We start from the raw sequence: 27,934 nt of genomic DNA on the forward strand, positions 1-27,934 counted from the left end.
CTAGCCTGGCTTTTCTACCCTTGGAGAGGCACTCAAAGAAGGCTCACAGCAGGTAAGCAGAAGGCAGGAGATACGAAAGGAAGCCAGGCGGTGGGGTAATCAGGAGGTCATGTTGTGGAGCCAGAGGTCAGAGCACTTTGAGGTCAGTGTTTCTGGTATGGGGGATCCTATCTCTGCTAGAGCATAAAGACATAGAATACGTTTTCTGAAATCGTTCTTTGCTCCAAAGCTTTCTAGCTTGGTTGAAAACAAACCAATGAACAAGCTCCTAGGGGAGAAAATAATTTCACCTTCCATAGTTTTTCATTTTTACTTACCCTTTAAAAAATAATTTTGACTTTTATTTTAGATTCAGGGGGTACATGTGCACATTTGCTACATGGGTATATTGCGTGATGCTGAGGTTTGTGATATGATTGAGCCCATCACGCAGGTAGTGAATATAGTACCCAATAGTTTGTTTTCCAACCCTTTCTCCCCTCCCTCCCTCCCACCTCTATTAGTTCCCAGTATCTATTATTGCCATCTTTATGTCCATAAGTACCCAATGTTTAGCTCCTACTTATAAGTGAGAACATGCGGTATTTGGTTTTCTGTTCCCGAGTTAATTCGCTTGGGTTGATGGCCTTCCATTGCATCCATTGGGTTTCCTAGGTTTTCTGCTAGGATTCATGTAGGACATGATTTTGTTCTTTTTATGGTTGCATAGTTTCCATGGTGTATATGTAACAGTTCTTTATCCAATTCACCATTAGTGGACACCTAGGTTAATTCCATGCGTTTGCTATTGTGAATAGTGCTGCAATGATCACACAAGTGCATGTGTCTTTTCGGAAGAACGATTTATTTTCTTTTGGATATATACCTAGAAATGGGATTTCTGGGTCAAATGTTAAGTTCTGTTTTAAGTTTTTTGAGAAATCTTCAAACTTCTTTCCACAGTGGCTGAACTAATTTACCTTCCCACCAGCAGTGTATGTGGTTCCTTTTCTCTGCAGCCTCACCAGCATCTGTTGTTTTTTCGACTTTTTAATAACAGCCATTCTGACTGATGTGAAATGATATGTCATTGTGGCTTTGAATCACACTTCTCTGATGGTTAGTGATAATGTTTCTTTCATATATTTGTTGGCTGCTTGTATGTCTTCTTTTGAGAAGTGTCTGCTCATGTCTTTTGCCCATTTTTTAATGGGGTTGTTTGGTTTTTGTTTGTTCAATTGTTTAAGTTTCTTATAGATTCTGAATATTAGATCTTTGTTGGATGCATAGTTTGCAAATATTTTCTCCCATTCTGTGGGTTGTCTGTTTACTCTGTTGATAGTTTTTTTTGTTCGTTTGTTTTGCTGTGCAGAAGCTCTTTAGTTTAATTAGGTCCCATTTGTTAATTTTGTCTTTGTCACAATGGCTTTTGAGGACTTAGTCATAATTTTTTTCCCAAGGCCAATGTCCAAAATGGTGTTTCCCAGGTTTTCTTCTAGGATTCTTATAGTTTGAGGTCTTACATTTAAATCTTTGGTCCATCTTGAGTTAATTTTTGTATATAGTGAAATGTAGAGGTCCAGTTTCATTCTTTTGCATATGGCTAGCCAGCTATCCCAGCACCATTTTATTGAAAATGGAGTCCTTTCCACATTGCTTATTTCTGTCAACTTTGTCAAAGATCAGATGGCTATAGGTGTGCAGCTTTATTTTTGGGTTCTGTATTCTGTTTCACTGGTTTTTGTAGCAGTGTGATGCTGTTTTGGTTACCGTAACCTTATAATATAGTTGGAAGTTGGGTAATGTGAAGCCTCCATCTTTTTTCTTTTTGCTTAGACTTGCTTTGGCTATTGAGGCTCTTTTTTGCTCCATATGAAGGGATAGTTTTTTCTAGTTCTGTGAAAAATGATGTTGGTAGTTTGATAGGAATAACACTGAATCTGTAGGTTGCTTTGGGCATTATGGCCATTTTAGCAATATGAATTCTTCCAACCCATGAGCATGGAACATATTTCCATTTGTTTGTGTCATCTCTGATTTCTTTCAGCAGTGTTTTGTAATTCTTCTCATAGAGATCTTTAATCTCCTTGGTTAAATGTATTCCTGGGCATTTTTTATTATGTGTATGGCTATGGAAATTGGATTGCATTCTTGATTTGGCTCTCAGCTTGAACATTATTGGTGTATAGAAATACTACTGATTTTTTTTACATTGGTTTTGTATCCTGAAACTTTACTGAATTTGTTCCTCAGTTCCAGGAGGCTTTTGGCAGGGTCTTTAGAATTTTCTAGGTACAGACTCATATCATCAAACTTATTTCATTCTCTTGAGTGATTGCTCTAGCTAGGACTTCCTGTCTTTGGTTTACCCTTTGCACAGTTTTCTGCTTCCTATTCTCTACCTTGTCTTCTTTGTTAAGTGTAGATAGTTGTTGGGGCTGGAAAACTAGACTTGGGAGCCAAGGCAGTGTCTGAGTTGCATAAAGAAAAGACACAGACATCCTGGCTAGCACGGTGAAACCCCGTCTCTACTAAAAATACAAAAAAAATTAGCTGGGCATAGTGGTGGGCGCCTGTAGTCCCAGATACTCGGGAGGCTTAGGCAGGAGAATGGCGTGAACCTGGGAGGCAGAGCTTGCCGTGAGCCGAGATCACGCCACTGCACTCCAGCCTGGGCAACTAAGCGAGACTCCATCTCAAAAAAAAAAAAAAAAAAAAAAGAAAAAGAAAACACACAGATATCTAATGAAATAAATCTATAAAGACAATAGGAAAAAGCTGAGGATGATAATAATGGTTGCTATTGATTCAGGATCCAATATATTCAAAGAGCTTTCTATATATCACCTCATTTAATCCTCTCAATAATTTTTGACCCCATTAGGGGGTCAAATTCTTGACCGCATTAGAGGCCGAGAAGAAATCAAGTGCCCAAATAGAGAAAGAATAAAAGGAGAAACCAAAGAGAAATAAGAGAAATGTGTGGTATAAGAAGGTGAATGCCTAGAACATGTGCCACTTCTCTCTTTTTCAGGCCTGTGACAAGCATGTTAATCAATCACAGCATCCTAGATGTAACTTGAATTTTCTTCTCCACACAACACTCCAAGCAACCATTACTAACTGGTAGAAGCAAGCATTCAATTTTAAATGTATTTGCTATGCTTAGTGTTGTAAGAAAATTGACAAAGTTCTAAAAGGGGAAGAGTTGGAAGATGCCAGCTGCTTCAGGGGGGCCATGCTGAATAGCACTGATTGTCCGGGAGCACCCTGGTTGTACCTGCAATGAGGGTGTTTTCTGTCGAGGGGTGGTGGTGGGATCCATGCTGTGAGAGGTTAAGAAGGTAATGGAAAGAGAAGTAGAGGCTGCGGGTGCCAGTCACCTGTTCCTTGAATTTGCAAGCAAAGTAGGTTCAAAAGTTGCTCTGATAGGTAGTAGGGTCCAGCAACAGAGAGGAACTGGGTATTCATAACAGAGGCCATAAGGAGAGAGAAGCTGAGAAGCCTAGAGACCACAAATGTGAAAATGCTTCAAAGACTATGAAGTGCTTTACAAACATGCAGAGAAGAACATAGAATAGTAAAATATTTGACTCTCACCTTTTCCTAATTAAAAATAATAGGTGGATAAACAATTTTCTCCAAATGTCGTACACATCAGGTACTTAGTCTCCAATGAACTGATAGGATCAATGGCATTAAGCAGCCAGGATGTGGGACGCATGTTCCAAAGGCCTGTTTCTTATTGTCTCAGTTGTCATTTTTATATTTTAAGAACAGATCTTGCTGTGAGTAATTGGAAAGTGTGGGCTCTCTCGTAACCACAGTTCCATCACTGCCTCTCAACTTCACCATGAAGTCCATACAGACCCCACTCCACCTTGGCTCCTACAGAGCTCAGCTTCGATGTACTCCTCAAATTGCTGCAACCACCTCCTCCCTGTCCTGCTGGTAAATAACACCCACCCACCCGAGGCATTTTTTCACAAACACTATCACTACAAAATATTTCTACTAAATGTTCACAAAACAAACAAAATCCATCCGCTATTACTTTCAGAAAATCGTGCCACAAAACAGGCCTCCCACATCACACTCTATGGTTGTGCTACAAATTGTAGTTAAGGTGAGTCTCGGCATGATTCAGCCTGATTCAGCCACGGACAGGAGGGGAGAAATTGTTTTAAGTTACAACCAACGTGGATGACGTTTTCCTTGAGACATAGCCTCCAGGGGTTACCACGACATTCGACATTTTTCCTATCCATGCTCTGTGTTGAATAACAAAAGCTACAATTTATTGTGCAGCTAATTTGTGCCAAGTACTTACAAAAGTTATTTCGAATCCTTCTAAGTTCAGCAGGGAAGAATCCTGTGGTGGACATAGAGAGATGTCACTCAGGATTTGTTCACCAGCAGGGGGGTGTGGCCAGCAAATGACCTCAAGCTGTCAGCTCCTTTTGGGTCTTCCTCAGCTGCAGAGGACTGCCTGTCTTTCTCAGGGCAGCCTGCATCCTTGTAAATGCCCAGCCATTTTAGCCCAAAGTGGAACATTCCATCAGACAATTCTCACGCTCCAAAGCTCTGGGGTCAAGGCTTTGTTTGGTCTTCATCAAAGTTTAGCTGCTTCCTCTGCCCAATCTGTGTCTTCCTCCTTTTTTTCAAAAGTGCTGATCCCTAGTAAACATCTTGGACTGCAAACTCAGTGTTTGCTTTGAATTCTGTTTCCCAGTCTATAAAAAGGAGATAGCACCTCCTATGGTTATTATAAAGACAAAACAAGATCATGCATAGTAGAGTGCTTTTCACCATGTCTGGCATATAGAACATGCTCAGTAAATGCTTGGCCATGTCCAAAGTCACACAGCTAGAAATTGTTGGATCCGGGACTCCAACAGCTCTGCCTAACCCCTTGGCCCCAAAGTTGGTTTGGAACTCTCTCATGATACTTCTCTGATGCTGCTTTGTTTCATGGTTATTTGCCTGTTATTATATCCCTGCCATCTAGCTGCTAAGTTCTTGGAACAGAGATTACGCTGTATCCACCTGCAACCCCAAGGCCTAGCAGGAGCCTTACACATGGGGTGATGCTCCATTGTTGTTTAATGACTGAATGGCTGTATGCCTGACTAAGTTGCCAACTCTTTTAAACTTCCTGTGGGGCCTGGAAGAAAAAATTGGGTCATTTAAGATGCCCAGGTTTTACTTGGTGTTTCTGGGTTTCCCAGTCTTCTCTATACCTATTTTATGGGAATCTCTGAGCTAATAAACCTAAACACCAACCTGAACAGGGCAAGGAAGTGACTGTGTTGGACCAGGTTGCAGGGTTTTGAGTGAGAGGCTAGTGCTGGAATCGCATTAGGGAGCTGCCCTGTGCACAGCCCAGACCCCTCTAGGGCTGTTGGCCGGGCAGGGGACACTGAGATGGCCCTGCCGCTGCTCTCAGCATGGGCCCCTGCTGTGGGGTGAGGGGTAGGCAGAGAACCTCCCTACCCTAGCAACTTCTGTCTATCAAAAGAGGCTTCCTGATGGGTTTTCTCACTCACTTTCATGAGCCAAGTACTTGGATGTAAGACTAAAATGATTTGTCCAAATTCTGAAAACTTGGATTGTAATAGTTTCTACAGAACACTTTGGCAGAATAATCTGAAAAAGTCTCTCTTAGTAGAAAGTCACACCAGCATATCATGAAACAAGTCTGCTTGGGTGAGCCAATCTCCTTTCTGATCTTCCCAGGATTCTTCCTTGCCACAAGAAGAGCTGGGAATTCACTGTAAGGCGGGCCTAGTCCAATGTTGGACTATATAAAATTGTTTTTCTTTTGTCTACCTCCTTCACTCCTTTTCACTATGAGGGAGATTTTAAACAGAATTCTTTGATGTTTAAATACCTTCCAGCAGAATTAAATCTTTAAAGAGGAACCCAGAGAGGGCAATGCTTAACCTAAAGGTTTTAATGGTGGAATTTGAGGCCATATGACACTGTCCCATCCCAGCAACTGCCTCCACTGTGTGTTAAAGGCAGGTCTTGCTCACAATGTCTCTGCCATGCTATCTGCCAAGGGCTGTGGCAGTGTGGGATACCATATGTTTAGTAAAGGTATTATTATAATCTAGGTTGTATTGGGCCAAAACATCACATGATTGGATGATATAGTTAGAGGAAACAGAGCAGGAGAAATTAAGGCATACACTATGAAGAAACGGAGAAAAAATATTTTTTTCAGATGAGAATTGAAGTAAGATGGAACTAATGAGGCAGAAAGCAGTTTGGATTGGCTAGTTAGAATGCCTCCTCAGGGAGGTGGGAGGTAAGATAGAGATGCTGGATGGATCTGGCCCCAGTGTTTCTTTTTATTTTTTTAAAAACATTTCTCCCACCCCCCCAATTATAAGTAGTACATGCCTATTGTAGAAATTTTGTAAAATAGATAATTATGGAGATGAAAGTTAAAAGCCATATATGAAGATTCTACTGCCTAGAGTCAGCCATTCTTGACATTTTGGAATGTTCCCGAGTGGCCTTTAGAAATTATACACACATGTATTAATTTTTTCCCAGAAATGTTTTGGTTTAATAGACTGTCCTTGTTAGTATGTCAATAATAGTAAATTTCATATCTACTGTCTTTTGATTTCCAGGCCTGCTCTAACAATGTGACGTGATGTGTCCTTCTAGACAAGGCCAATATTAATGATGACATGTGAGTTTGCATTTGTATGGTGGCTGTATTTAGCATAGTTGCTGAAATCTTTCGTAATTCTAATAGTCCATATGGAAATTTTCAAGGATTTTCCACATCAAGAAATCATAATACCTGTGAATAATGACAATGCTGTCTCTTCCTTTTTAGTCCATTTACCTCTGAATTTTTTTTCTTGATTTACTCTGTTGGGTAAGATCTCCTGTAGAACAATGTTGACTAGAACTTGGGACAAAGGACAGAGTATCCTGTAGAGCTTCTAATGTTTTAAAAGTGTAAAATTAAAGACTTGCTCATAATAAAAACTGTTCACCAACTATAAAAGAAAAATATTTTTCAAAACTTGATGACAAGCATCTACCAAAAATCTAACAAGAATATTCTACTTTTAACACATATTGCCCATGTCTAGGAGGATAAATGCATATTAATAATTGAATATGCATGTGAATGCATATTAGTTAGGAAGCCTAGAACTCGAAAGGTAATGAATATGATATCAATATTATGCACATATTAAAATGGACATCTTTCTAAATCAAAGCCTTTCTGGAAAAAATATAACATGTTTGTGTAATTTCTTTAAGGCCAGTAGGGAACAATTCTAACATGTTAAAAATGGTTGACTCAAGATACTGGAATTTATATTTATAAAAGACAAACAAGTTTTAAGACAAAAATAATTTATAGGGAAAAAGATAAAGCATGAAATAATGATAAAAGGAAAAATTCACTAGGAAGATAAGGCATATTTTTAAAAAACAATTTTATAATCTCTGTCTTTTAGTGGGTAAATTTAATGTAATTATATTTATTTTGAATATTTATATTTTTAGAAGTACATATTCAATTTTTATTCTTTTAGCGGTTACCTTTGAATTTTTAGCCTACATACTTAATTTAAGAAATCTAACATGAAATCAACACATCTACCCTCCGTGGAACAATACCAGAGCCTTAGAATGTTTTAATTCTGGTGACTCTCACTTATGATCCACGTCATTATCTAAAATTTTGGTTCTGTTTTGTTTTTAAATGCCCTAAAATTAGTCACTATATTATGTATAGAGTTTTTGTTTTGTTTTTCTTTCATTTCTACAGTTGATACTTATTTGGACTTCCCTTTGCATTTACCAATTTATTTGCTCCACAACGTTTTATGTGTTCCTCTTCTATTTTCTAGATTCAATTTATTTCTAAATAAATAACTCTCTTCAGTAGTTCTTTCGGCGATGGCCTATGAGTGATAAACTCTCTTTGCTTTGTTTTGCCCTCACTCTTGAGTGATGGTTTCTCTAGGTATACAATTCCTTGTTGACAATTATATTCCTGAATACCTTGAGGATAACATTCCACTGTATCTGGGCTCTATTTTTTCTGATGAAACATCAGTCCATTTATTGTTTTTTTTTTTTTTTTTGTTTGTTTGTTTTTAGATATCTGTCTTCCTTATCCTCTAAATTCTTAAAATTTCTGTATCATTTTTCATCTCTTTATTTTTCAATGCTGTAATTAATGGCAATGTCTTTAATTTTATAAACATGCATAATTTACTCAATTGTCTTCTTAACTGAACATTTATATTTGCTTGCTTTTTAAAATTAACTATTCATGCTGGGATTGGCATTGAGTATACATATACTTTTCCATACATTGCATATTAAGTTACATGCAATACAAAGTAATGAATTGAGTTAGGAGGAAGGGAAATTATTAATAGGAAAACAATAAAACAAAGTACAGGGTAAGCACAGAAAAATTAATTCTACTTTTTCCTTGAGGTAAGCTATGAACCTAAGGTGCCTCAGGGGAGATGGAAACATGGTTTAAATATGTTTTACATTGTCCATAAAATAAAATTGAATGAATTACTCAGGAGAAGTGAACTTTTTTCCTAACACTATTATAGATGAAGAAGACACCCATGGCATGATACTGACATGCAATTCAGTCATGGTGATTCTAAGAGGAGTTGAAACAATGTGTTTCATATATACAACTTTCTGAGAGTCTGACTTCCTCTATGAGTAATGTTCTAAATATTTCCTACAGGGTCTTAATCTGCAGACTGTGAAACTTCTGGAATTGTCTGCCAAGTTTGTATGTTGCATTTTGGGGTACAGAGATTTGAGGCTGTTGCTGTTAGTCCTGTCTGATTTTGTATAGGGATCCACTCCAGCCTGAGACCTGAGTTGGCTCAACTATCATATGGTGAAGCTTGTTTATGCTCTGTCTCTTTCTAGATCTGCACAGGAAGCACAAAGCTCTGGTTACCACTGGAAGCCGTCTTGCCCCCATAAACCAGCCTTAGGATGCCACTGATGCTGTATGGCAGAATGGAGTAACAGAGAGAAGTAAGTTGTTGATGACGCCATTCACTGCTGATTGTACCATGTCTGGAATCTGCTCTACATCTAGATTTCAGTTATTTCCAGATATTTTAATCGAATGTAAGCCAATGTGAATCATGTTTTTATGACTTGCATCAGTAAGCATTGTAACTGATACAGAGATGCATAACTTGCCATTGAAGAATCTATGACTAAACGGATGTAGGAATCAGCTATAAAAATGGATGACAGACTGGGTGTGGTGGGTCATGCCTGTAATCTTAATGCTTTTGGAGGCTGAGGTGGGAGGATCACTTGAGCCCCAGAGTTCCAGATTATAGTGAATTACGATTGTGCCACTGTACTCCAGCCTGGACCACAGAGCAAGACTCTGTCTCAAAAAACAAAAAGAAAAGAAAGAAAGAAAAAGGAAAAAAGAAAGAAATGGATGACAGGTCATAAGAGTTGTCACATACATAATGTTTTCTAAGCACTAGGCAGTGGTCTTCATATTCTATGTACATCAATTTATCATCACAAGAACTCAGTAAGATTAGTATTATCATCCCCGTCATTATCTCAGTATCATTTCCATTTACAGAAGTAGAAAGTGAGTCATGAAGGTTAAGTAACTTGGCTAAGTTCACTCAGCTACTGAGCTCAAGCAGCCTGGCCCCAGAGCCTGGGTGCTTAACCACTATACTATACTGCCTCTTGGTGAAGTGCACGTACCTCCTACAGAGGTCACATGTCTTCCAACCTGGGGTTTTGTGTAAACATTGGACAACATAGAGGTCACGATTTTAATCCTTGGTAAGAACCTGGAGGACAGCTATTCTGAGTTGCCAAGGAGTTGGCAGATATACAACTTCAATAGTCAGTGGGGAAGGGAGGACAGCATATGGGTTAAGAGCAGGAATTGGTACTCATCCTGAGTTGAATCTAGCTTTGCTGCTTACCAGCATTGTGATCTAATCTGTGGGAGTTTTATTTTCTGCAGCTATAAGGTGGGGGATAGTAATCTCCAGCTTGCAAGGTTTTATAAGGTTTAAATAAAATGATGTCTACAGAGGATGGACTTCCTGCTGAGAGACCACAACTTAGAATGGATTGTCTCTAGCCTCTGCATGAGTGTGGGGAGGCCTGGTGGTGAGTCTCTGTATAGCTGGGTATCAAGGCACAGTGCCTGATTTGGAAAGTAGAATTAAAAGCAGATGCTGCTGGGTGTGGTGACTCATGCCTGTCATCCCTGCACTTTGGGAGGCCGAAGTGGGCAGATCATGAGGTCAGGAGGGGATCAAGACCATCCTGGCCAACATGGTGAAACCCCGTCTCTACTAAAAACACAAAAAATTAGCTGGGCGTGGTGATGTGCACCTGTAGTCCCAGCTACCTGGGAGGCTGAGGTGGAAGAATTGCTTGAACCTGGGAGGCGGAGGTTGCAGTGAGCTGAGATTGCACCACTGCACTCCAGCCTGGCGACAGAATGAGACTCTGTCTAAAAGAAAAAAAAAAAGTAGATGCTTTATTGGTATGAGATACCTGGAATAGGCAAATTCATACAGACACAAAGTAGAATAGGGGTTACCAGGGACTGGGGTAAGAGGGGAAAGGGAGTTTGTGTTTAATGGGTACAGAGTTTCTGTTTGGAGGGATGGATAGGGGTGATGGTTGCACAACAATGTGAATGTATTTAATGTCACTGAAGTATACACTTAAAAAATAAACTGACAAATTTTATGCTATGTATATTTTACCACAATAAAATAATGAGAAAAAAAAAAGCAAGAGCTCATGATAGTTATTGGTTAAGTGACAGTTGGGATGATGATCACTGGTTATGAACACCATGAACAGAAACTCTGGTATGAAATTTAAAACCCATAAAAATAATGAGATTATATTTTAGAGCACTTTTTATACATGATATCTATTTGATCATAATCATTAGTGTCCATAATTTAAAAAAGTCAAAAAATCATGAGGTAGAGAGGATAGCAAAAGGTCATTTTCCATTGCCTTGCTGTTTGGAAACAGTATATTTCAACCCCCGCCAAGGGCTTGCTCTGTGGTGAAAGGGCTATGACCCACACGTATTACCAGGAGGCACGAAGCTCATAACGTATGTCCCTCCAGCCCTGCAGATGGAGGTGAGGCTTTCCTCGGAGGCCCCATTCAGTTCCCATAGTCCTTACTGAGCATGCTGTTAAGCCTCAGCCTTAAAAATAAGAAGTGTCTAATAAAAAAAAGTGCATGACCTCCTGTGACTAAAAGAAGGAAAAAAAATCTAACTCTAAACTTTTAAAAGAAAGTACATTTTTATAATAACAATAAAATCCTCCCAATCAAGCCTTTAAGAGGCAGACTGCATCCCCATCTTTGCCTGGGGCCCATAACTATCCTTAGCTAATCTTTCTCTGACAGATAAAGAGCTGCTATATCCATTCTTATAGCTCCATTTTAAACTTTATTCAGAGAAGTGGGGAGAAGAAGCCCTGGATGAGAATAAAGAATGAGTGTTTGAGAGTGGGCAAGGGGAAGAGAAAGATGGGATTACTTATTTGCAGAATAGATGCTTGTAGAAAAAGCAAATCTAAGATCCAAAGCCCTGTGGTTTGTTCAGCGACACTTTAGACAAATCTTTGAGACTGCAGGATCACATCTAGGTCAGTTGTCTCCAGAATTCCCTATTCACTCCAGTCCAGCCTTGCTGGAGGTGTACCATCAGGGAGGGTTATTCCGACAGATAGAATGGGTGCCCAGATAGCCGCCTTCTGAATGAGGAGAGAACAAGAGGAGCTTTTCACAGGCTGTGGCAAGTGCAAAGGTGAGAAACAAGCAGAAAGCATTTGTGAGAATTCTAAGTCCCTACCAGTGGTCCCCAAGAAAAGCTATGAAATCTGTGCCAGATATCTCTAAAAATAAAAAAGATATTTATCAGCTCAAGATGGCTTCCATTTAACTCTGCACTAGAAGTAGATCATTCTAAAGGAACATTGGAGTTCTACGGTGCTGTATCTTCATGAAATTGATATTCTTAGTCAATATGGACTTTGTTAGAAGGCTCCGGGAGGGTGTACCCCCAGCTCACATAGACACCTTTCTCTGTGACCTGCCCTTTTCTCATGGATGGGCAGAGGCAGCCATGTTTGTACTATTTGGTTTCATCCTCCTGGCTATAGCTGATTGGACCCTGACCCAGGAAAAGCTGGTTAAATTCTTACTCCCAGGGGGTTAAGCGTATCTAGATTGGTATAGTTTGCTAGAAGTAAAATAAACTCAGAATCCTTGAAGATACCATCATTCATCATATCTATGGAAAAGTAAAAAAAAAAATGGTCTGTTCAGAGATAAAGAGCTAAGAGTATTTGTGGTTCCTGTAATCTTTCTACTCCTCAGTTCTAGTCCTTTTTAAAGATCTGGCTATACTTGGGTTCTAGGAGCTGTGTCAATCCTTCCAGTAAATTATTATATCTTAAACTAGCCAGAGTTGGTTTCTGTTACATGCAACTAAAAGAATCTTAAGTATTTTCAACTCAAATGTGGGGCATGAAGTCTGTGTCTATACAAAAGACTATTAGACTGACAATTGGGGTATGCATCATCTCTGAGTTTGCTATCTCGTGGGTAGTTTCTTATGTCAGAGATGTCCCAACCTCCTTCCATGGGGTCCACCTCCTGTTATCTTCAGATCCCATCTAGATATCTAGGGAAATCACCAGAGGATCCCAAACTAGGAGTTACCTTAATTATTCTTTTCTCAACCTCTCTCCCAATCATCCAATCCCTCCTCAAATCTTTTTGGTTCTACTTCCAAAATAGATCCCAAATCGATTCACTTCTCTTTATTTGCAGAGTGGCTACCCTAAGCCATCAGTGCCTTTAGTCTGGATTACTGCAATGGCTTCTGAGCTGGCCTCTGGCCTCCCTGTATCCAGTTTGTTCTCTCTCCTCTCCCAATACATTATCTACATGGCAGCTAGATTGATCTATTTGAAATGTAAATTAGATCATGTCACCTTCCTACCTAAAACATCCTGTATTAGTTAGAATGCAGGCTGAGTTGATATAACAAAGAAACCTAAAATGCAACTGCTCAAGCAAAGGAAGGCAGATGGTTCAGGGCAGGCAGGTGGCCAAGTTATGTACAGCCATGAAGGGACCCAGAGTCCTTCTATCTTGGTGCTCACCATATCATAAAAGGTGCTACCCTACACTCTCCAAAGTCAAAGCTGGCTCTCTAGCCAGATGCACGCACCAACCGCTGAGATGAGGAAAAGAGAAAGTGGAGGGAGGGCACATGCTCAAACATTTTAAGAACTAGCTCCAGAAGCGGCATACATCACTTCTGCACATGTCTTGTTGACAGGAGCTTAATCCTATGGCCACACATTTATGCAAAAAAGACTGGAAAATGGACCTTCTAATCGTGTGGGCATTTGCTGGCTAAAACTCAAACATTCTAGAACTGAAAAAAAGGAGAGACTGGATGGGTGGGGGCAGGGGGAGACAACTAGTAGTCTTTTCCACACTCCCTAATGGCTGCCCATGCTTGCACAATGAAGTCTAAACGTTTCATGATGGCCGCCAAGGGCATCTGGCCTCTCCCTATGTCCTCTTGCCGCTCTTTCCTTTGCTCATGGGGTGGCACAAGGACCTCTCTTCTTTCTGCTCCTGGAACATGCCAAGCCTGCTCTTGCCCTGGGGTATTTGCACTTGCTGTTCCTTCTGCCTAGAAAGCTCTGAAGTCATGTCACCACACGCCTAGCTCCTTCTCATCCTTTGGATCTCAGCTCAAATGCACCTTCCTTTGAGAAGCCTTTTCTGCTCTTTCTGTCTGCATTGCCCAGGCTCCCGTGGCTTACCCTTCCCCATCACTTTCCATCATTGTTCTTTGTTTTGTTGACTTTGTATCATTTTTAAATTCATCTGAATTTATCTTGATAAATTCATCTTTGTTCGTATGGTTGCTTATTTGCTTATTTATCTGTTTCCCCCACCCCTGACCTTAGAATTTGAGCTTCCAGAGAGCAAGGACTTTGTCTGTCCTCTTTACCACCCTAGACCAGTACAGGGGACAGTACCTGGCTCGTGGTACAGACTCACGTATTGGCTAAGCGAATCAGTGGTCAGCTTGGATCTGGTACCAGCATTCCTAAATAGAAGCTTTTCTGTTAAATTTTGGGAATAGTCTCCCATCCCTATCTTCTGTCTCCCAAAAGTGTCTTATCTTGCTGGAGACATGGCCCTGCTTTGATGGGTCCTGGTTCCTTGCTCTGGGGCCAAATCAGTGTCATTTTTTCTATAACCTCATCACCCACTGGGCCAATTCAATCTGCTTTCCATTCCTGAGATGGGTATGAAACCTGCCTGCTACTTACATCCCTGGAAATGTGGGGGAATGAATCAGTTACCTGAAATAAGGGAATAATTTTTTATAACTGATTTAATCATGTGCAGGATGACTTTCAAGCTGACTTTGATTAATGGATCTTGCAAACAACACCATCTCCTAACCCCCACACAGCCCTCCACCACCTCGTCTCCTGTGCACTTGGAGGAAGTTGAAGGGTGTAGTATTTATAACAAGCAAGTCTGAGTGCTAGAATTCCTGGAGAGTTACACAGGATGAGAACCTAGCCCAATAATAATAATCCTAAATGTTATTATATGTCATTTCTCTGCGAAAGTCATCTAGGTAGCTCCCAAAAGGACCATGCAGGAAAAATTCCACTGTCAGCGTGTGCCAAAAGTCTTAATGAGGAAGGTTCAGGGGTTTTAATTAAAAAGGGCTAATTCAGTGGCCTTTCCCAATCAGAATAAAGTCTGTTCCTAACATGTGTGCTGTGGCAGTCAATGCTGGGAAGATGATCTTGCCATCTTTAGGCCCATTTATCTAAGGAAGGCAGACTCCCAAGCCTATCCTGAGACATTGCTCTGCCCAAAATGAAATTCCATCCTCAACAGCCAACTTTGCTGAAGTATCATCAGCCCCTGTGGAGGGAGGATAGCGAAGGTCCTGAACACCTGGAGAAAGCCATCCGAGGGATGTTCCTTCTCAATAGTGCTTAATACAGTATTAAGCAAAGATTTCTCTGGATCATGAATAAGTGTGGCTGTCAGTATATCTGCCACTGTTGAGTTAAATAAAAATGGAAACATCAGAAAGAGCATTTTAAAAACCCCAGTAATCATTTTACCCATTACTTTACAAATAGATTTCACTTACTGATTCCTATGAGAATAAAAATGCCGTAAGGGGAGAAAAAAGCTCTTCTTTTTAAGTCAAGCTGGAGAATGAGTGTGTCAGAACACCCAGGAGAGATATTCAAGCTTCTAGCTCCATCTTAGATTTGCGATCTGATGTCTGATGGGACCTGGGTCTCACTAGCAAGATATGGCAGGTACTTTTCAGCTGTTTTCTGATGGGAAGCCAAGCTGCGGAGTCGGGCGAGGAAGCTATGTGTACCTGCAAGTTCTGGTGGATGAGACCACAGGCGTTTGCACATCCTGCATGTTAAGCTGTTGACCTAGAGACCTGCAAAGTTCCAAGGAGCTCGTTTCTGCTCAGAGAAAACAGCTCTGATTGGCAATAGCAGCTAATGAATTCTTACTTGGAGGCAAACATTGACTTCACCTTTGAACCCCAAAGAATCTTTGGGAACCTCAGAGCTTTTTAAGGAATTTTACCTTCAAGCTGAGGATTTTAGGCCACATAACGTCAGTGGAATGATGAAAGGTCAGCATCCTAGTATCCTGCAGACAGAGGACTTGAGGAGTGTGGGGTCAGCAACCAGCCCCTCAAATGGGTCAGTGCTCAAGCCAGCTGCTAATCCCATTTAAAGACATTGCTAGCACTGAAGGTTCATGTGACCTCATAGATGCCATTGATGTTAGAATCAGAGGGGCTTGTGACCATTTCCTCTTGTTTTACTGAGGAAGAGGATGAGGATCAGGGAGGTGCCCATGGTCATTGTCTTGTTTACAACACAGCTCAAATATTTCCTGGTCAGAAATATCCAGGACTAGCTTTGGTGATGTGACAGATAAATAGAGCCTAAAATTTTGTAGTGAAAATGACCAGAAGCTCTGAAAACCAGAAGCAGATGCAAATCCACAGGAAGCATGATTAGAATGCCCCTGGCACACCTGCTGTGGAACGCAAGGTGGGAGAGACTCAGGTGGGAGCATTCCTCACCTCCCACTAGGAGCATCTGCCCAAGGACTGATGCACGCCTGGCCAAAATGTCTTGACGTGAACTTCCAAGCATTGAAGGGAAGGCTGATGGCCCTGCAAGAAATGGAATGGAATGCCAGTTGTAGACTGCAGGCTCATCAGTGAGCGCAGAACTGTTGCCACTCAAGCACCACCACCACCATGGCCAGACGTTGAGAAGCAAGAAGACAGAAATAAAGAGGCAGAAAGAAGGACATGAAAACCTACCTGATGGAACAATAGTGAAAAGTCCAGAGAGGCTTGCTCAGAACTCTAGCCTTTGTCACTTTGTAGGTTTATAGTTATTCCTTTTAGAGGGTTTTTATTGTGCATGTGTGTATTACCAATGAATATTGAGCAAGCATTTACTGGGTATCAATTTTGTCTAAGGCACTATGCTGGAGCAGTGAATATGACACAATCCCAGACTGGAGAATCTCTAGACAATGCCATGTGAAAAGTGCCGTAGAAGGAGTCTGAGGTGCCATAGAATGACAGTGGGAAGGGAGTACCAATGTCTAACTGCAAGAATCAAGCACTGCTTTAAAGAGAGTGACATATGTACTCAGTCTTCTACTTCACAGGGTGAAAGAATGGGGCTTTGTGTTCTAAGCCAGGAGTCAATATGCAAACTTTTTCTCTAAAGAGCCAGATAGTAAATATTTCAGGCTTTGCAGGTCATAAAATCTCGTTTCAACTACTAGAGTAGTTGCAAAAGCCACTGTAGACAATACATTAATGAACGGATGTGTCTGGGTTCCAATAAAACTTTATTTACAAAAACAGGCATCAGGTCAGAATAACCTGAAAGTCACAGTTCATCAACTGGTATTCTAACCCCTTGATGAGCCAAATCCCATTGAATGCTCACAACAACCCACTTGGGTAGGTACAGATGAAAGAGAACTTAGGCAACTTGTCCAGAGCAATACAGCAAGTAAAGGGCTGAGGCAGGATTTGAACTCAGGCCATCTGCTTTCAGAGTCAAATCCCCAACCCCTCATGCTTCCCTTATTTTTAAGATAAGCTTATAAATAATCATCACAGTGTCCCCCAACCCCATTTCTTCCTCCCCTCTCTGTCCCTTCTGTCATTTCCTTGCTTCTGTGTTTTTTTTTTTTTTGCCCTTTATTTTTCGAGAACAAACAAACATATTTTTTGAACTTCTATAATTTGCCCAGCACAGTGCCAGGCACTTTGGAGAAAACATCAACAGAAGATAATACAGAATCCCTGCATTCTGTTGGTTTATCATCCCATCAAAGACCCAAGGCACATAGAAAAGAATAAGAAAGTGTTGGGGGAGGCAGGAAGCCTCCTTCCTGCTCTGGGTAGCTTGTCCTAGGTAGAGGGGGTTCACCTGTGTGACTCAGCTGGCCATTCTCCATCCAGTCGTCCCCAGAAAGGAGGAGTGTGATGTTTTAACTGGAGAGCCATGAAGAGGAACAGGGCACACAGAACCACGCTCCCTTCCTTCCCCTTCCTGTTAGGAGCCAGGCTGCCCACAAGAAGTGCTTGCTTTGCTCTCTCCTCTGTGATCATTGGCAAGGGCGGGGATCTGTGCCCCAGGGAAGAGCTGTCCCCAGTGCTGCCTGTGACAGGGTGACTAGGCTGTGAATTCTGCTAGTCTAATAGCACATTTATCAACAATGAAGATGTTGTTTTGGTCTCCACATGCCCTATTCTTTTGTCTTATTTCTCAATTAGTTTGTGACTTGCTGGCAATGCCTGGCATTATTAACCAGGCCTATTGAATCCCCCAACAGCTGATGCCAGAGAGCATGTGAGAAGTGCCCTCTGCTTCCCCCTTCCTCTGAAAAAAGGACACAGATTGCTGGTCAGAGTTTGGAGGAGGGAGAAGAGGTCTCTGTGGCCTTGGAGGGAGGTTAGGAAGCTTGGATAGCTTCACTGAGGAAACAGACAAGTCTTCAGGGAGAAATATGGTTCAGAAAGGCTAATCTTAGAGCACATGTTTGTTGCTGTTTGGAATCAGGACCTCGAGGTCCCCATACTTCGAAGAATTTTCTCAGGACCTCTTCTCTGGGAAGAAGAAATTCTGGCTCAGAAACTTTGTATGGACACAAAGGATGATTTTAAACGTCCAGAGTGTGCATTGAATGATAGAAACTTAGAATTAGAAGGAACTGTAGAGATAATTGTATCTAATTCTACAGCAGTGAATCCCAAACATGGGCTGCCTCAGAATTACCTGGGGAGTTGAAAAAATATGGATGTTTAATTGCCACCCCTGGAGATTCTGATTCAGTAGTTCTGGGGCAGCCATGGTGATGGTGGTGGTGGTAGTGGTGGTGGAGTGGTATTTTAACAAGCTTCCCAGGTGATTAGGCAGTGAGGTTTGGTACACCTGGCAGGTGATCACCCAACATTCATTTCAACACTCCCAATGATTGGACTCACTGAAGCGGCGTTGTTGTCTGGGATAAATACCTGAGGTTCGTTGTCTCACACCAAGGAAATCAAGTACACGACACACAAGAAGTGGGTTTAGGAGTAGAAGTTTAATAGGCAAAAGAAAGAGAAAGGAGAATAGCTCTCTCTCCTGCGAGAGAGGGATGCCTGAGTGGGACTTCTGGCCCACTGCCAAGTGCACAAGATTTTATAGACTGGCTTGAGGAGGTGGTGTCTGATTTACATAGGGCCCAAAGATTGGTTGGACCAGGTGTTTACATAGCACGCAAGGAAGCTGGCTGCCCCACCCTAATCTTCTGTTATGCAAATGAAGTCTTTGCCTGGCAGGTGCCATGTTGCCTGCTCCTTACTGTACACATGGTTGACAAAGAAAATGGAAGATGTAGCTGCCATTTTTAACATACCTAGTCCCCAGGTAGCCCCTTATTATTGGCACAGCTGCTGGTATTCACCTGTGCAAGCTTCTAGCTTGCCTTTCTATGTCTGCAGCTTGATTTTACAGGCTGTTCTTTGTCACAAAAGAAAATGATTTGGGGGCCGCTTAGCATTAAAAGGAAAACCTTACCTTACCTTTGTTTTGTTTTGTTTTTGGTTTTTTTGTGACAGTCTCACTCTGTTGCCTAGGCTGGAGTGCAATGGCGCCATCTCAGCTCACTGCAATCTCCGCGTTCTGGGTTCAAGAGATTCTCCTGCCTCAGCCTCCCAAGTAGTTGGGATTACAGACGTGCACCACCAAGCCCAGCTAATTTTTGTATTTTTAGTAGAGATGGGGTTTTGCCATGTTGGCCAGGCTGGCCTCGAACTCCTGTCCTCAAGTGATCCACCTGCCTCAACCTCCCAAAGTGCTGGGATTACAGGTGTGAGCCACCCACCGCACCTGGCCAATAATACCTTTTTAAAAAGGCTGTTATTAGGAGATTCCACAAAGAGCCTCATAAACTGTTATATATGATACACAAAGAGGCTTCGTGTCATGTTATTTACACCTGTGATGCCAATGCCCAGTCTGCGTGAGCACATGGTCTCTCTCTCTCCTTAGAATCTTTCTTTTTTCATTCTTTTTCATTCTCTTTCTCTCTGTCCTTCTTCCTCTCTCCTTCCCTCCTTTCCTTTATTGTATCTCCTCTCTCTGTTGTCTCCGTTTTTTCATTTCCTTTTTCTCTTTCCTTCTTTCTTCCTCACTCTCTTTCTTTCTTCTTTATTCTCTCTCTCCTTCCCTCCCTGCTGTTTCTTGTGTGTGTGTGTGTGTGTATGTGTGTGTGTGTGTGTGTGTGTGTGTAGAAAGAAGAACCTGGGAGACAGAGTTTTGTTTTAAAAAGTATTACTCCTAACATGTATATGTACTATGTTTTGGAGAGTCTTGCCTCTACCATGTATAACAGGATGTCAAATGTAGCTTTTATTTTGTTCTTTTTAAGTTTTGAGTTTTGGCCAAGGACTCAAAGTCTGAGAACAGGAGATGTCCAATCACCCATAGAAGAAATGTCAAGGGATTGTGAAGCCGATTTTGCAACCCTGAGCTTATGGCCCACCTTGGGGTATATAAGAAATCCTTAAAGATACAAAAATCAGAAGGAGAGGATTTCTTTTGAACGAGTTGTTAGGGTGCTGGGAGCTTCCTTCACCTAAAGCCGAGTGAAGATGGCTTCAGGTACCTCTCAGGGGGCTGACATGAGTCCCTGAACATTTGGAGTCTCCAGGCAGGTTCTGGCTCCTCATGCATGTCTGAAAATCAAAAGCTAGAGACTGGCTGGGCAGTTGGCCAGTGGCAGAGTGGAAAGAAGGCTGCTTGGCGAAGAGCTCACCACTCAGAGTCGTGCTTCCTGAGCACCAGTGTTGACCACACCGAAGATATCTGACTGCCAGTCATCTTGAGGGACTCTGGCCGAGGTGACCCCTGGATGGCAGTGTGCCGCAGCAGAAGTGTGGGGGACGGAGTCGGGGACTGCCTGGTGCTGAGGATGTCATAAGAGGCAACATTGCTCAAATTAAGGGGAATAGAATCTCCTTGCTGTTGGCTCCAGAATCCATGCTCTGCCACTTTCTTTTATTGCTTTTTTGTTTTGTTTTGTTTGAGATAGGGTCTCACTCTGCCGCCCAGTCTGGAGTGCAATGGCGCCATCTAGGCTCCCTGCAACCTCTGCCTCCCAGGTTCAAATGATTCTCATGCCTCAGTCTCCAGAGTAGTGGATTTGCTGCCAGTGCTGGGATTACAGGCATAAGCCATTGCGCCCGGCCATGCTCTGCCACTTTCTAACTGGGGAAGTTACATACTACCCTGTGCTTTAAAACCCCCACCTGTACTATACAAGTCTGTCCAGGGAGCATCAGCACTAGATTACACCCATACAGGTCTTTCCAATTTTCCCCTCTAATCCTTTCTGCCCTGGGCTTACGCCTGAGGGCCTTGAACTAGACCCTGTGAGTTGGAGGGGAAGTTAGGGAGAAAGGGGGTTTCCTCCTCACTGCGATGTTCCAGGCTCCTCCTTCTTCCCCCAGCCCTGCTCCAACAAGTTTCCCAAACTACAGCAGGCCCAAGCTGGGGGGAAGGAGGGAACATTAAATAAATACAATAGAAATCAAAAGTTGAAATACAGGCAAGAGATCGCATTGGTCTGGCCTAGAGTTGGTATCTGGGTGTGACTGGAGGAGTTGTAAGATCTGCCTGGATGTTTTCAGAGTGGAGAGGACCAGGGCCACAGGGAGCTCAGGTCAGCAGGTTGCTTCCTGCTTGCAACCAATATATCCAATAAGCTCATTCAATAAATGCAAGTGTAGAGACTGTTTTGAAACTGGCTTTTCCGGCAATTACTTTTAATTCTGCCCATAGGCCTTTGGAACAGAGAAATGTCTTTCAAATCTTTCACTTCATGGATTGGGTAAGCAGTTGTATTATTTCTGGGGGTAGTCACTTCCCCTCCATGACATGCAAATATTGCTAGAAATATTAGAGTTCCCGATTTCTCTAGGAAAAACCTGGGCATTTTCTGGAATGGGGAAAGATGAGACATGCTGGCCTCAATGCAAATTGTCTATGAGGCGGACTTTCAGAACCGTTTTGGTAGCTCTGATTTTTGACAAAATCCATTGCTAGGTTATTCTGCAAGTTATGGGAATGTTTCTGGGTTTTTCTAAGTGTTTGGGCAACTCCTTATTCTTGGGCAATTTTCTAATTTTATTTATTATTATTTTGTTGTTGTCATTCCTATTTTTCTAGGAGATCTTCCTGTGGCTTGAAACTTCTAGCTAATATTTAAAGTTGCCCCTGAATCACATGCCTTCCTTTCCTAACTGTTCAGGTATCTTTCATTTTGGCAAATGATGGTTACCAGCTGTGATTAAAATATGGAGCCAATGCTTTAGGATTGACACAGAGGATAGTCTTCCTGCAGGACAGATGGCACCTCCGGCATTACTCAGACCGGCCATCTAAGCCCATGTTGCTTTGGATGTGTGCCTGAGGTCAAGGGTCCAACCAACTCATGAGTAGGCCCCAGGCCAGTTTACCAGATGGATGAGGATGAAAACAGCCGACAGACCATGCAGGGCCTGGAGAGAGTCTATGCACAGGGAGGGGTTGCAGCATTTTACTGTCTCCCTAAAGAGGTCTTCATACTTAATGCAAAAATTATGGTTTACCGCGAGACTCAGGCATTTAAAGAGAAATTTCTGCCCATTCTGTCAAATGCCCTCAGACATGGAATCAAGTGAGAGAACTCTGAATCTTAGCCTTTATCTGAATTGACCAAAAACGGCTCTCTAGGGACAGAAAACTGGAAGTTTGAATAGTCTGCTAACTACCTCTGTCATGGCAAATCCTGAGGGTAGAATGAGCACACAGACTGCATGGACCTGGGCCATTGGGACACTGGAGTGATGGCCCCAGATGGCTCTGTGGACAGATTGGGGACTATGGGGATGGCATCCCAGGGCAGAAGAAATGGGTCTTCAAGACTATGTTTCTTCCTGTTTTAGTGCATTTTTCACCTCTCTCTTCTGCAAAGAGTTTGTGCCATAAATACCCTGTCTTTTGTACAACTGACATTGGAGTTGTCTCTCTGTGTGGCAATTGGCTGGCCCTGGGTCCTGCCAATAAAGTAATCATGGGGGCCCTTGCAGGGAGGCAGGGCTGGGATAATAAGAACATCATGTGCTGATCTGTGGATCTAAATTTATTTTTGTTGAACAGGCAACATGCTTACCTGGCCAGGAAAGTTGGAAATGCAAGTCTAACGATATCTGCATTCCAAACACCTAAATGAATTTCTGGGAAAAATTGCAGGCAGCCTTCAGGGTTTTGTAGATGGAGAAGGGAAAGGGACCCTGTGCAGACAAGAGAGCTAGGGCAGGACCCTACTGATGGCAAAGGAAATGTACCGTGAAAGGCACTTATTCTTCCCTATTCCAGGTGACAGGAAAAGAAGACAAGAAGGAGAGCTGAGGAAACTGATATCTATGCTTTTCAGACCTAGTTCTGCCTTGGGCTGTATATCTGAGTTTGAAAGACACGATTTCCTCCACCCAGAGAAGGTGTCTTACAACAATGTGAACCATGCAATAGGATAATCAAAGAACCATTTGATAGAAAAGTCGGGAAGCCGGTGAGCCCCAGCGTCACAAGTGTTCCCTAGCTGGGCGTCACCTTTATAAAAGTATGGATGTGTGGAAAGGTACTTATGCCACATTCAATGCTGCACTCATAGCCCTGATTATTTAGATCCTATGCAGAACTTATCGAACAAACCTCATATTTGCTAGAGATTATCCTCAGCACTTTACCATTGTCAACTCATTTAGTTCTCATAGCAACCCTATGACATGGGTACTATGATCATTCGTGTTTTAAAAATGAGAGATGAAGTAACTTCCACAAGGTCCTGTTATCCCAGAGTACATAGCTAGTGTGATGCAGACTGGGATTTTAACCTGGCTCCATACTCCAAACTCTCAATAATGAGGTTTTGTTTTATACCCCATGACTATAGCTAATTAGCAATGCACATGTCTTTAGGCCTTTCTCTTCTATTAGATGAAGAGCTGCTATGGACAAGAATCATGTCTGGTTTAACCATTGTTCCTCCCAGCAAGTAATGCCTGGTACCCAGTTGGCAGTCAATGAATGCGTTTGCAAACCACAACCCTAGGCTCCACTGGCCATGCCATTATCTCCTTCAGGGCACGGGCTGTAGAATGAACAGCTTCCGTTCTTATTTTGCATCCCGGCTACTACGCAGATGGTTTGCCACAGTGCTCGGGCTATATACCCTTGACTTCTCCTGACTGTTTATTATTGTAGGAATCAGCTCTGGGCAAACAGCCGGCTTCCAACTAGGTGACCCACCTCTCGGGTCTGTCTGTTCTCACCACAGATAGCCACCCATGGCAAGCCCCAGCGATTCCAAAAGCACCTCCTCCCTCAGGATTTCTCCCCCCTGCCCCTGGGAAGTTGCCTAGCAACCTCCTTTTTCCCCCCTCCCCATGAGCAGCTCCACTCTCATTTTCCTCACCCCGTCACCACTCCTCAAGCTCTCTTCAGTGTCATTAACCCCTGCATCTCTCTGCTTCATCATCCCGTTATCAAACTTTCTAGGGACTCCATTTTCACAACAAGCTCAGCCTGACCCAGAACGCATCCCGTCATTTTCTTGTCTTTTACAGTTTTGTACGATTCTTCATAGCATACTTTTAATATTAACCTCAATATCAGACTGCCAAAGAAAGAGGCAAAGGCAACATGTAAACAAAAACATAGAGAAAATAACCCAAACACAAAAAAAATCATGATTGGAATTTCCTAAGGGGTTTATTCAAGCTTCAGATAACTTTTTCCCCTTTAAAAGAGTATTATGTCATCCTGTCACATGTACCATATGATATGACATAAAGGTGAGATGGCATATGATATGATTAATTAACATAATATAATACAGTATGATATAATATAGAATAGTATAGTATAAAAAAGTACATGGAACATTTTTACTTATGCTGGCACCATAATATATGTTTTCCCTGTTGCCCTGCTTCAGAGCCTGGAAGAAAGGAAAGCTCCTAATTTTCTTTCTGTCTTGAAGGCCATCCACCCACAGGTAGCATGGTGTTGCTGGCACATTTGCCACGGTTTTGCCTGCTGTTGGCCAAGGGCATAGTCATTCCAGGCAGTCAACAGGTGATGCATTGCCAACTCCACCTCCTCTACAGAGAAACACAGGTTATCTGAAAAATAGAGAGAGTCACCCCTTTTCTATACTGGGCCAGGACATCTACTTGACATCAGCCCTGAGCTTTCACTAGCAAGTGTGCATCTCTCATTTCTGGCTTTAGGCTATATTTCATCTACTAAACAGAGAAAAATGCAGGGTACCACCATGGCCATGCTGTCAGGAGGAGTGAGCATGCAGGGCCCAGGGCTTTGTTTCACCAAGAACACAACTCTCTGCCTTCTATGGCTCTTAACTGGCAGCCTCCAGAGTGCCAAGTTGTGTAGACTAGGACTCAAAGGAACAACAATTCTATAAGGGTCCCCAGTGCTGCCTGCTATCTAGAATGATCCTCAAACTTAGGAGTCCCTCTGAGTTTTCCAACCCCATGGGGCCTTAGGCTGGACCTTGTAATCTGAGCAGAGCAGACTGGGAGGGAGGCATGGATACCTTTGAGATAGCACAACTAGGTGTGCCTTTGACATTTGTGGACGTAAGCATACGAACGGGATTTCAGACCCATTCAAGATCATAATGTACAGTTGTTTAGGTTGCACACTGCACAGCCTCTACAATCAAATTGGGGTAGCTCTGGACCTTTAAAAGCTCACTGCTGTTCCATCATAGGGAGTGTCTTTTACTCCTCCATTTCATACTATCATTTTTTCTTTCAGATCTGCTCTACCTGAACAATTAGCCATTTTTATAACTACATGTGCATCATATTTGAATGTAAAATCAACTCAGAAACTTTCCAATCTGTATCTCTTATTTTTACTGAGGACTAGTAGAGAAGAGGTAATGCAGAATGCACTCAGACCTGAGCCCAGCCTCACCTTTCCCTGGCTAAATCTAGACTTCCCAGTTCTCTTTCTCTCTGAGTGCACAGTCCCATGGCTAAATCCAGATCAGACAGCAGAAATATAGGAGCGGGCAGCTGGGAGAACCTGAATCCCAGGTCCAAAGAGACCGCCACAATTTACTAGTAAGAGTCTTTATCCAAATTCCCCCTCCTCATGGTAGTTCGTTTCAATGGACTTGTTATTCTTTATCTCTCAGGTTCAGAAGACTGTATTCTGTTAAAATTGCTGCCATAATCCATGCCAGGAGAGTTGGAGGGCATGGATGTGGCAAGTAGTGATTTTTGCATACAAATTTTATATCACATGTTATAGAATTAATTATTCACTACAGTTGTTCATTCCTTCAGGATTTCTTTCCAGGTGTAATTGTCGAGTTTTGGGAGAAACTTTGCTAAATGCCATAAGAGAAGAAATGCCTTGTCACCCTTGGGGAAGGTGGGTTTAATATTAGTTTTATATTATTTTATTATTATGTTAATAGTAATAACTACTACTTACTGGTGCCTGCCAAATGAAAGAGGCTTAGATAAATGGTTTATACTAATTTTCTTACTTAATTTTCACCACAAACCTATGAAGTAGGTACTACCTTTCCCATTACGCAGATGAGAAAACCAAGGTTCATGGAGGCTAAGTAACCTCTGGTGGCTGGTACTCATCCAGATGTCAGAACCTAAATGCCTCTTTCCAGATGACTTAAAGTTAACTTTAATAATTCATTCTGCTCTGAAGCAATTATGTTCCTAAAGCAGAAAAATCCACATCCAATTTTATTTTCTAGATTATGAACCTAGAAACACTGCTAATTATGAATATGGGCAGCAGCAGCTGGGAATTATACCTCCCTAAACATTTCAAGTTCTCTGGTTAATATATTGGATTTTTTTCCCTATAATATTATTCTTATTTTACTTTTTAAGTTGACAAATAATAATTGTACATATTCATGGGGTACATAGTGATATTTTAATACATGTAATATATTGATCGAGGTAATTGTTATATCTATCATCTCAAACATTTATCATTTCTTTGTGTTGGGAACATTCAACATCCATCTTGCCATTTGAAACAAGATATTATTGTTAACTAATAGTTTTTAACACTATCTCATCTCCTTTCTTCTCAGGCTCCACTTAATAAACTGCCTTGGTGAACAAACACATGTTTGGTTCATTTAAAGATACACCAATGAACCCATTTTCCCTCATTTCTCTTTGCAGTTTGCAGAATAAAGAAGGGACAATGCAGTCACCAGGTCAGCATTAAGGGAAGGCTTGGCTGCATCATCTGCCACTCTGCTGCTGCTGACTCTGCCAGTGGGGACAGCACATGCTTCCTTCTACGCTTGCCTGAGGTTCGTAACTTCAGAGCCCCACAGCATTTCTGGAAGGAGTAAAATGAGCTACATGGTCCGGGAAGCTACTCCTAAGTAGAGTTCACAATCAAAGGAATAGAAGCTGGGGAAAACAATAAAGCAGTCTTCTTCTTCTCGAGTCATCTGTGACAGGTTTTTTTATTTTTAATTTTTATTAGAATAGGGAGACATAGAACCACCAAACTCCTATAGAAAATGAGTCTTCTGAGCACCAGTAGCCTCATTATAGACCAACTGTATTAAAACCTGCATCAGAACCTAGATGACCATTTGCTGTTCTCCCCCCCAGGACAAATCCACACAGTTGTATGGGTTGAACACTGAACAACTTAAGAAGCACTACTATGTACATTATAGATATAGATATAGATAAAGATACAGATATAGATTATGGATATAGAAAACTCGTGTATTTGTTCCAACAAATTCCTGGCAGATATCATCAAAGTGTCTTGATGTAGGGGTGCCTTGTTCTAATTCATACGAAGGTGCCATATGGGCTTGCAGTGACTGTGTTACTCCTTCTGGTGAAGAAGGCAGATGGCTCAGTGGCAGAGAAACCTTGAAGTGGGGGACAGCAGTAGACAGGAAGTCTGTATAGGCAGATGAAAGAGCACCTGGGTCTGAGGCCTGCTTCACCACCTCCTGATACTGCATAAATTCCTCAACTTCTGAGCCTTGGTTCTTATGTACATCATGGTAGTAATACCAATATCACAGGGTTTTTGTTGTTTGGATGAAAAATGTGTGTGTGTGTGTGTGTTTGAGTATGTGTGTGTGTGTGTGTGTGTGTGTATGTAGCCTGGCTATTTTATGCATTTGATAAATGATAGTT

General features: G+C 41.9%; 1 long non-coding RNA gene across 2 annotated transcripts; it reads left to right on the plus strand.

The window, feature by feature from the left end:
• LOC130541466 (uncharacterized) lies at nucleotides 1-27,428 on the plus strand. 2 transcript variants are annotated; one of them, XR_008955527.1, is made up of 4 exons: nucleotides 1-142; nucleotides 3,755-3,930; nucleotides 8,926-9,036; nucleotides 26,945-27,428. It is a non-coding gene; the product is annotated as an uncharacterized LOC130541466 (long non-coding RNA). The 2 variants fall into 2 exon arrangements; XR_008955528.1 differs by lacking the exon at nucleotides 3,755-3,930 and adding an exon at nucleotides 26,069-26,156.
• The last annotated feature ends 506 nt before the right edge of the window (nucleotides 27,429-27,934 follow it).

This window comes from Pan paniscus, chromosome 3, assembly GCF_029289425.2.
Source record: "Pan paniscus chromosome 3, NHGRI_mPanPan1-v2.0_pri, whole genome shotgun sequence".
Lineage (NCBI taxonomy): Eukaryota > Metazoa > Chordata > Mammalia > Primates > Hominidae > Pan > Pan paniscus.